This window comes from Sciurus vulgaris, assembly GCF_902686455.1.
Source record: "Sciurus vulgaris genome assembly, chromosome: 15".
NCBI lineage: Eukaryota > Metazoa > Chordata > Mammalia > Rodentia > Sciuridae > Sciurus > Sciurus vulgaris.
Genome location: NC_136476.1, coordinates 7938017 through 7947779, shown reverse-complemented (window position 1 = coordinate 7947779; position 9763 = coordinate 7938017).

Below are 9763 nucleotides of genomic sequence, written 5' to 3'. Positions count from 1 at the left end.
TTATGCCACAAAGCAGCCCTTAGGAAATGCAAAAAAATAGAGATACTGCCTTGTGTTCTATCAGATCATAATGGACTGAGAGTAGAAATCAATGACATAGTAAAAAAAGGAAATTACTCCAACACTTGAAGACTAAATAATATGCTATTGAATGAAACATGGATAACAAAAAACATCAGGGAGGAGATTAAAAAATTCTTAGAGGTCAATGAGAATGATGATACAACATATCAAAATATCTGGTACACTATGAAAGCGGTACTAAGAGGAAAATTCATTGCATGGAGAGCATTCCAGAAAAGAATGAAAAGTCAACAATTAAATGACCTAACATTACAGCTCAAAGCCCTAGAAAAAGAAGAACAGAATAACAGCAAAAGTAGTAGAAGTCAGGAAATAATTAAAATCAGAGCTGAAATCAATGAAATTGAAACAAAAGACACTATTCAAAAAATTGACATAACAAAAAGTTGGTTCTTTGAGAAAGTAAACAAAATAGATAAACCCTTAGCCACACTAACAAAGAGAAGGAGAGAGAAGACTCAAATTACTAAAATACATGATGCAAAAGGAAATATCACAACAGACACCACTGAGATACAGAAAATAATGAGAAGCTACTTTGAAAATCTGTATTTCAACAAAATAGAAAGTACCGAAGACATTGACAAATTTCTAGAGACATATGCTCCTCCCAAACTGAACCAGGAGGACATACACGATTTAAACAGATCAATATCAAGCAATGAAATAGAAGAAGCCATTAAAAATCTGCCATCCAAGAAAAGCCCAGGACCAGATGGATTCTCAGCCGAGTTCTACAAGACCTTCAAAGAAGAACTCATTCCAATACTTCTCAAAGTGTTCCAGGAAATAGAAAAGGAGGGTACCCTACAGAACTCATTCTATGAAGCTAATATCACCCTCATACCCAAACCAGGAAAAGATACATCAAGGAAAGAAAATTTTAGATGAATATCCTTGATGAATATAGATGCTAAGATCCTTAACAAAATATTGGCAAACCGTATCCAAAAACATATTAAGAACATTGTGCACCACGATCAAGTCGGGTTCATTCCTGGAATGCAAGGATGGTTTAATATCTGTAAATCAATAAACGTAATCCATCATGTCAATAGACTTAAGAATAAGTATCATATGGTTATTTCAATTGACACAGAAAAAGCATTTGACAATATACAACACCCCTTCATGCTGAAAACACTAGAAAAAATAGGGATAGTAGGAACATACCTGAACATTGTAAAGGCTATTTATGCTAAGCCCATGGCCAACATCATTCTTAATGGAGAAAAACTGAAACCATTCCCTTTAAAAACAGGAACAAGACAGGGATGTCCTCTTTCACCACTTCTATTCAACATTGTCCTCGAAACTCTAGCCAGAGCAATTAGGCAGACTAAAGAAATTAAAAGGATACGAATAGGAAAAGAGGAACTTAAGCTGTCACTATTTGCGGATGACATGATTCTATATTTAGAGGATCCAAAAACCTCCTCCAGAAAACATCTAGATCTCATCAATGAATTCAGCAAAATAGCAGGCTATAAAATCAACACGCATAAATCTACAGCATTTTTATACGCAAGCGATGAAACAGCTGAAAGAGAAATGAGGAAAACAACTCCATTTGCAATAGCCTCAAAAAAAAAAAAAAAAAAAATACTTGGGTATCAATCTAACCAAAGAGGTAAAAGATCTCTACAATGAAAACTACAAAACACTGAAGAAAGAAATTAAGGAAGAGCTTCGAAGATGGAAAGATCTCCCATGTTCTTGGATAGGCAGAATTAATATTGTCAAAATGGCCATCATACCAAAAGTGCTATACAGATTCAATGCAATTCCAATTAAAATCTCAATGACGTACCTCACAGAAATAGAGCAAGCGATCATGAAATTCATCTGGAAGAATAAGAAACCCAGAATAGCTAAAGCTTAGCAGGAAGAATGAAACAGGGGGTATCGCAATACCAGAACTTCAACTATACTACAAAGCAATAGTAACAAAAATGGCATGGTATTGGCACCAAAATAGACAGGTAGATCATCGGTACAGAATAGAGGACACGGACACAAACCCAAATAAATACAATTTTCTCATACTAGACAAAGGTGCCAAAAATATGCAATGGAGAAAAGATAGCCTCTTCAACAAATGGTTCTGGGAAAACTGGAAATCCATATGCAACAGAATGAAACTAAACCCCTATCTCTCACCCTGCACAAAACTCAACTCACAATGGATCAAGGACCTTGAAATCAGACCAGACACCCTGCATCTTATAGAAGAAAAAGTAGGTCCAAATCTTCACCTTGTTGGCTTAGGATCAGACTTCCTTAACAGTACTCCCATAGCACAAGAAATAAAAGCAAGAATCAACAACTGGGATAGATTAAAACTAAAAAGCTTTCTCTCAGCAAAAGAAACTATCAGCAATGGGAAGAGAGAGCCTACAGAGTGGGAGAATATCTTTGCCACTCATACTTCAGATAGAGCACTAATTTCCAGAATCTATAAAGAACTCAAAAAACTCTACACCAAGAATACAAATAATCCAATCAACAAATGGGCTAAGGAAATGAACAGGCACTTCACAGAAGAAGATGTACAAGCAATCAACAGATATATGAAAAAATGTTCAACATTTTTAGTAATAAGAGAAATGCAAATCAAAAGTACACTAAGATTCCATCTCACCCCAATTAGAATGGCGATTATCAAGAACATAATCAACAATAGGTGTTGGCGAGGATGTGGGGAAAAAGGTACACTCATACATTGCTGGTGGGGCTGCAAATTAGTGCAGCCACTCTGGAAAGCAGTGTGGAGATTCCTCAGAAAGCTTGGAATGGACCTACCATTTGACCCAGCTATCCTATTCCTTGGCCTATACCCAAAGGACTTAAAATCAGCACACTACAGAGATACAGCCACATCAATGTTCATAGGAGCTCAATTCACAATAGCCAGACTATGGAACCAACCTAGATGCCCTTCAATTGATGAATGGATAAAGAAACTGTGGTATATATATACAATGGAATATTACTCCACTATAAAGAATAATAAAATTATGGAATTTGCAGGCAAATGGATGAAATTGGAGAATATCATGTTAAGTGAGATAAGCCAATCTCAAAAATCCAAAAGAGGAATGATCTCACTGATAAGCGGATGATGACTCTTAATGGAGGGTGGGAGTGGGACAAGAATGGAGGAAGGAGGGAAAAGAGGGGTGGGAAGGGTGGGGGGGAAGGAAAAAAATAATGGGATGAATCAAACATCATTACTCTATGTAAATTTATGAATATGCAAATGGTATGCTGTTACTCCATGTACAAACAGAAACAACATGTATCCCATTTGTTTACAATAAAAATAAATTAAAAAAAGACAAAAAAAAAAGATTTAATATTTTGTCTTCATTATCTGTGACTGTCTTCCATGAGGTCTATTCTGTTGGTGATGCTTTCTATTGAGTTTTTAATTTGGTGTATTTTTTCTTTCATTTCAAGTATTTCTGTTTGGTATTTTTTCAGAATCTTTATCTCTTTATTGATGTGTTCTTTTGCTTCTTGCATTTGCTCTTTTAACTGTCTACTAGAATGGTCATTCATTGCCTGCCTTTGCTGTCTTATCTTGTCTTTTGCTTCATGGATCATTTTAATCATGCAGATTCTAAACTCTTTTTCTGTCATTTCTACTGCCATGCTGTCTTTGGAGTCTATCACGATAGCATCTTGGTTTGTTAGGGACACTTTTTTCCCCTGTTTTTTCATATTGTTTCTATATATTCCCCTCTAGCAATGAAGATAAGAGATACTGAAGTCCCCCCCCCACAGGCTTAGCATTATTAATTTCTCTCTAAGCACTGTTTTAATTGCATTCTTCAGGTCTTGCATATTGTTGTCTCAAAATGGCCAATTAGAGATGGTTGCTTTCCTGGTCACTCCGTGGAGTGAAACCAAGAATTCAGACACACATCTTCTCAGCAAGGTGAGGGAGGGAAACTTTTCTGGGAATTAACTGTAGACATTCAAAGCAGATGGGGAACTCAGGCTATAACAAAATAAAGAAGAAATTCCCAGCACTGTTGCCACTGGCTATGGCACCGGTAAGTGTGATCTTCCCTGGGCTAAAATAGTGGAGCGATACACCAATTAAAGGAACCCCCATGTTTAGGAAATCTGAGGTGTGTATGGATATGCAAAGATCAGAGATCAAACACAGTGCCTGAAAACCTGAATGGTGTCCAGTGAAATGATATTGTGTGTTGGGGGGGGAGTGCTGCATCTCTTTGGCTAGCAGGAAAATCAGAGGAATGAACCATTTTGCAGCTCCAGCACAGTGGGGTGGGGGGGACTGCAGATGGGAATCCTAATACTGACAACTGGTCTTAACTTGGAAAACAGGTTGGGACAATTCATGGCATAGTGTGTGTCCAAAAGACCAGGAAAAAATCAAAGGTGGAGAGTAGTGTGTATAGGGGAGAAATGGTTGGTGAAATTTTCCCAGCTTCCCCCGACCACAGAATGGAAGGGGAACTTGAAAAGAGGGCAACTTGAAAGTTCAGCTGGGAGAGTCACACTTGGCCGGAAGAGTCATACTTAACTGGGAGAGTCTTACCAGCCTAGAATGTGAAAGGGCAGGGAAGAGTTGATTCAGTTTGGATCTGAACCCCAGAGTCCTAAAAACATGAAGTTCACAGGCATGTCTGACAGCAACAAGAATTAGCCCTTCCCTGCATGAGTGAAACCCAAGAGTTTTTCCGGGGAGGACAGTCTCCCATCATAGTCTGGCATCTGCCCAACCTAGGAGGTATACTGATTTAAAATCTTTAGACCAATCCAAGGAAGAGCTTAGAGGCTGACTAAGCCTAAACCCTGCCCCTAGAATCCTTCCTATGGGATCTCCCATCACACTCTAGCAACCCCACCTAACACACCTGAGAAGGGAAGCCTAGAATCATTGGAAGTCTAATGGAAACAATTCTGTAACTTTTCATCAAGAAAAGTTAATTTAATTTTTAGCATTTCTTTTTCTTTTCATTTTTTAAAAACTGTTTTGATTTATTGTACACAAATGGGGTACAACTCTTGTTTCTCTGGTTGTACACAAAGTAGAATTGCACCCTTTGTGTAATCATACATGTACACAGGGTAATGATGTTTGTCTCATTCTATTATATATCCTTCCCCCCACTCCCTCCCCACCCCCCTTTTTCCTCTATACAGTCCCTCCTTCCTCCATTCTTGCCTCCCTCCCATCCCTATTATGTATCATCATTCACTTATCAGAGAGATCATTCAGCCTTTGGTTTTTTAAGATTGGCTTATCTCACTTAGCATGATATTCTCCAACTGCATTCATTTACCTGCAGATCCAATAATTTTATTATTCTTTATGACTGAGTAATATTACGTTGTGTATATATACTACAGTTTCTTTATCCATTCATCTATTGAAGGGCATCTAGGTTGGTTCTACAATCTAGCTATTGTGAATTGAATAGCTATGAACATTGATGTGGCTGTATCTCTGTAGTATGTTGATTTTAAGTCCTTTGGGTATAGGCCAAGGAGTGGGATAGCTGGGTCAAATGCTGGGTCCATTCCAGGTTTTCTAAGGAATCTCCACACTGCTTTCCAGAGTGGCTGAAGTAATTTGCAACCCCACCAGCAATGTATGAGTGTACCTTTTCCCGCACATCCTTGCCAACAACTATTGTTGCTTTTATTCTTGATAATTGCTATTCTTTTTGGGATGAGATGGAATTTTAGTGTAGTTTTGATTTGCATTTCTCTTATTACTAGAGATGTTGAATATTGTTTTTTTTTAGTCTGTGTTCAATTTTGACTTGAATGGTTTCATGAATATTTATACATATTTAACCTGTTTTTTAAAATTTTCTCTATCCTAGTATTCTTTAAGGCAGTTGTTTCTTATAGATAAATATTTTGAAGACTAAGATGTTTGATTGAAATATATCAGTTTTGTTCTTGTATTTTTATGTTTATTTTTATTTCTATTTTTTTTTTCATTTTTACTCTCTACACTTTTTGCTCTTATCTGTTTCTCTTGATCGTTTCTCTTTTCCTCTAACAACAGCCAGCCTTTACTGGTCCCTTTGTATCACTCTTCCTTTATTATTTATTATTATTTTTCTCTCGTCTTCCCTCACAAACATCACATTCTACATTACTTCTTTTCTATCACTGTTCACATCTTAAAATAATAAGTCCATATATAAACTTACTGTTGTTACTATGGACAGTAACTGATTATATCATCTATGTTTATTGTGAAAATGAACATAGTAGAGACCAAGGTAGGAACTCTTTGATGCTATAAGGTGTTTTCATCACCAACAGACTAGAACACTTAGAAGACAGTTTCAGGCAATGAAGACAAAATATATAATCAAGAAAATAAAGTTAACCATGGATAAAAGATGTTAAGAAATCATGAACAAAGCTACCAAGAAATATGGAATAACATGAAAAGACCAAAGTTAAGACTTATCGGGATAGAAGGCTCAGAAATACAAACCAAAGGAATGCACAATCTTTTTAATGAAATAATACTGAAAATTTCCCAAGCCTTAAATATGAAAAAGAAAATCAAATACAGGGGGCATAAAGGACCACAAATAGATAAAATTACAACAGACCCACAACATTATTATGAAAATGACCAATATATGGAATAAGGAGAATATTTCAAAGGCTACCAGGGAAAAACAACAGGTTACATTTAGAGGGAAACCAAATCCAGATCTTAGCTGATTTCTCAAATCAGACACTTAAAACTAGGAGGTCTTATAAGAATATATACCAAGCTCTGAAAGAAAATGGATGCCAACCAAGAATGCTATACCCAGCAAAATTAAGCTTCAGAATTGAAGATGAAATAAAAACCTTTCATGGTAAATAAAAGTTTAAAAAATTCACAAATAGAAAGCCTACACTACAAAACATACTCAATAAAATATTTCATGAAGAAATGAAAAATAAAAGTGAAAACCAGCAAAGGGAGGAACTACACTAAAGAAATAATCAAAGGAGAAACTAATTCAAATTAAAAACCAGAAATAAATCAAAATGACAGGTAATAAAAATCATTTCTCAATAATAACATTGGATGTAATTGGCCTAAGCTCATCAATCAAAAGACATAGACTGGCAGATTGTATTAAAAGACAAAACCTGACAATATACTGTCTCCAAAAGACTCAACTCATAGACAATGACAATCACAGACTGAAAGTAAAAGGTTTGGAAAAAACTTATCATTCTAAGGAGGCATTTCTAGCCTCATCAGATAAAGTGGACTTCAAGCCAAAGTTAATTAGAAGGGACAAAGAAAGACATTTCATACTGCTTAAGGGACCTGTACATCAACAAGACATAACAATCTTAAATATTTATGCCCAAACAATGGAGCATATACATACATCAAACAAAACCCTCATAATTTCAAGAATCAAATAGATCACAACATAGTAATATTGGGTGACTTTAATGCTCCTCTCTTATCACTCGATAGATCTTCCAAACAAAAACTAAATAAACAAAGAATTCACAAATAGAAAGCCTACACTACAAAACAGACTCAATAAAATATTTCATGAAGAAATGAAAAATAAAAGTGAAAACCAGCAATGGGAGGAACTACACTAGAGAAATAATCACTCAAAGGAGAAACTATGATTAATAATTAAAAAATACAATTAATAATTTAGACTCAACAGACATATATAGAATATCTCATCCATCAATGACTGAATATACTTTCTCGTCAGCAGCACATGGATCCTTCTCTATATCTTAGTTCACAAAGCAGATACAAAAAAATAGAGATAATACCTTGCATTTTATCAAGTCATAATGGAAGGAAATCAGAAATTAATGATAAAATAAAAAAATGTTACTCTAACACCTAGCATATTAGTTACTCTGATATACTATTGAATGAACAATGGATAGCAGAAGAAATCTGGGATGAAATTAAAAACAAACAAACAAAAAACTTGGAGGTAAATGAGGATAGCAGTACAGCATATCAAAATCTCTGGAACACTATTAAGGCAGTGCTGAGAGGAAAGTACATTGTGTTGAGCTCATTCACTAGAAGAATAGAAAGTCACCATATAAAAACACTAACTCTATATCTTAAAGCCATAGGAAAAGAATATTAAATCAACACCAAAAGCAGAAGTCAGTAAATAATTAAAATCAGAGCCACAATTAATGAAATTGAAACAAAAAAATTCAAAAAATTAACAAAACATTGATTATTTGAAAAAATAAATAAAATTGACAAACTTAGCCAAGCTAATGAGAGAGAAATATCTGAAATTAATTCATGATAAAAAAGGAAATATCATCATGAACACCACTGAAATAAAGGAAATAATCAGAAACTACTTGAAAATCTCTACTTCAAAAAAATAGAAAATCCTGAAGACACCAACAGATTTTTAGAGACATATGACCTACTCAAATTGAATTAGGAGGACATAGAAATTAAAACATCATTTTCAAGCAATGAAATTAAAGATGCCAGCAAAAGCCTACCTAGTAAGAAAACCCCAGGAACAGACAGATTCTCAGCTGAGTTCTACCAGACCTTCAAAGAAGAATTAAAACCAATACTTCCCAAATTATTCCATAAAGTAGAAAAGGAGAGAACCCTTCCAAACTCATTCTATGAAGCTGGTATCACCATAATACCAAAACCAGACAAAGACACATTAAGAAAACAAAACATCATACCAATATAGCTGATGAACATAGATGCAAAAATTCTTAATAAAATACTGGCAAATAATATGCAAAAAGAAAAAAAGATAGTGCACCATGATCAAGTTTGGTTCATTTCAGGGATGCAAGGAATGATTGCATGGAATTTAATAAACATGATTCATCATATCAATAGACTTAAAGACAATAATCATATAATTATCTCAATAGATGCAGAAAACGTATTTGACAAAATTTAGCACCTCTTCATATGCAAAATACTAGAAAAACTAGGGATAGTAGGAACATACCTCAACATTGTAAAAGCTATATATGCTAAACACAAAGCCAACATCATTCTAAATGGAGAAAAATTGAAATCATTCCCTCTAAATATTGGAGCAAGTCAGAGATGCCCCTTTTCTTCACTCCTTTTCAACATAGACCTTGAAACCCTAGTCAGGGCAATTAGAAGAAAGGAATTAAATAGATACAAATAGGAAAAGAAGAGCTCAGACTATCCCTATTTACAAACAATATGATTCTACATTTAGAGTACACAAAAATCTCCCCAGAAAGCTTCTAGATCTCATAAACAAATTCAGCGAGGTAGTAGGATATAAAATTAACACCCATCAATGAATTGCATTCCTACATACCAATGAAAATTCAGCTGAAAGAGAAATCAGGAAAACCCCATTCACAATAGCCTCAGAAAGATAAAATATTTGGGAATCAATCTTAACAAAAGAGGTGAAGGACCTCTACAATGAAAACTGCCAAACACTAAAGAAAGAAATTGAAGAAGACCTTAGAAGATGGAGAGATCGCCCATGTTCTTGGATAGGGAGAATTAGTATAGTCAAAACAGCCATACTAATTTAATTTAATTCCTATTAAAATTCCAATGATGTTCTTCAGAGAAAGAGAAATAGTAGTCATGAAATTCATTTGGAAATTCATTCAGAGGCCCAGAATAGTCAAAACAATACTT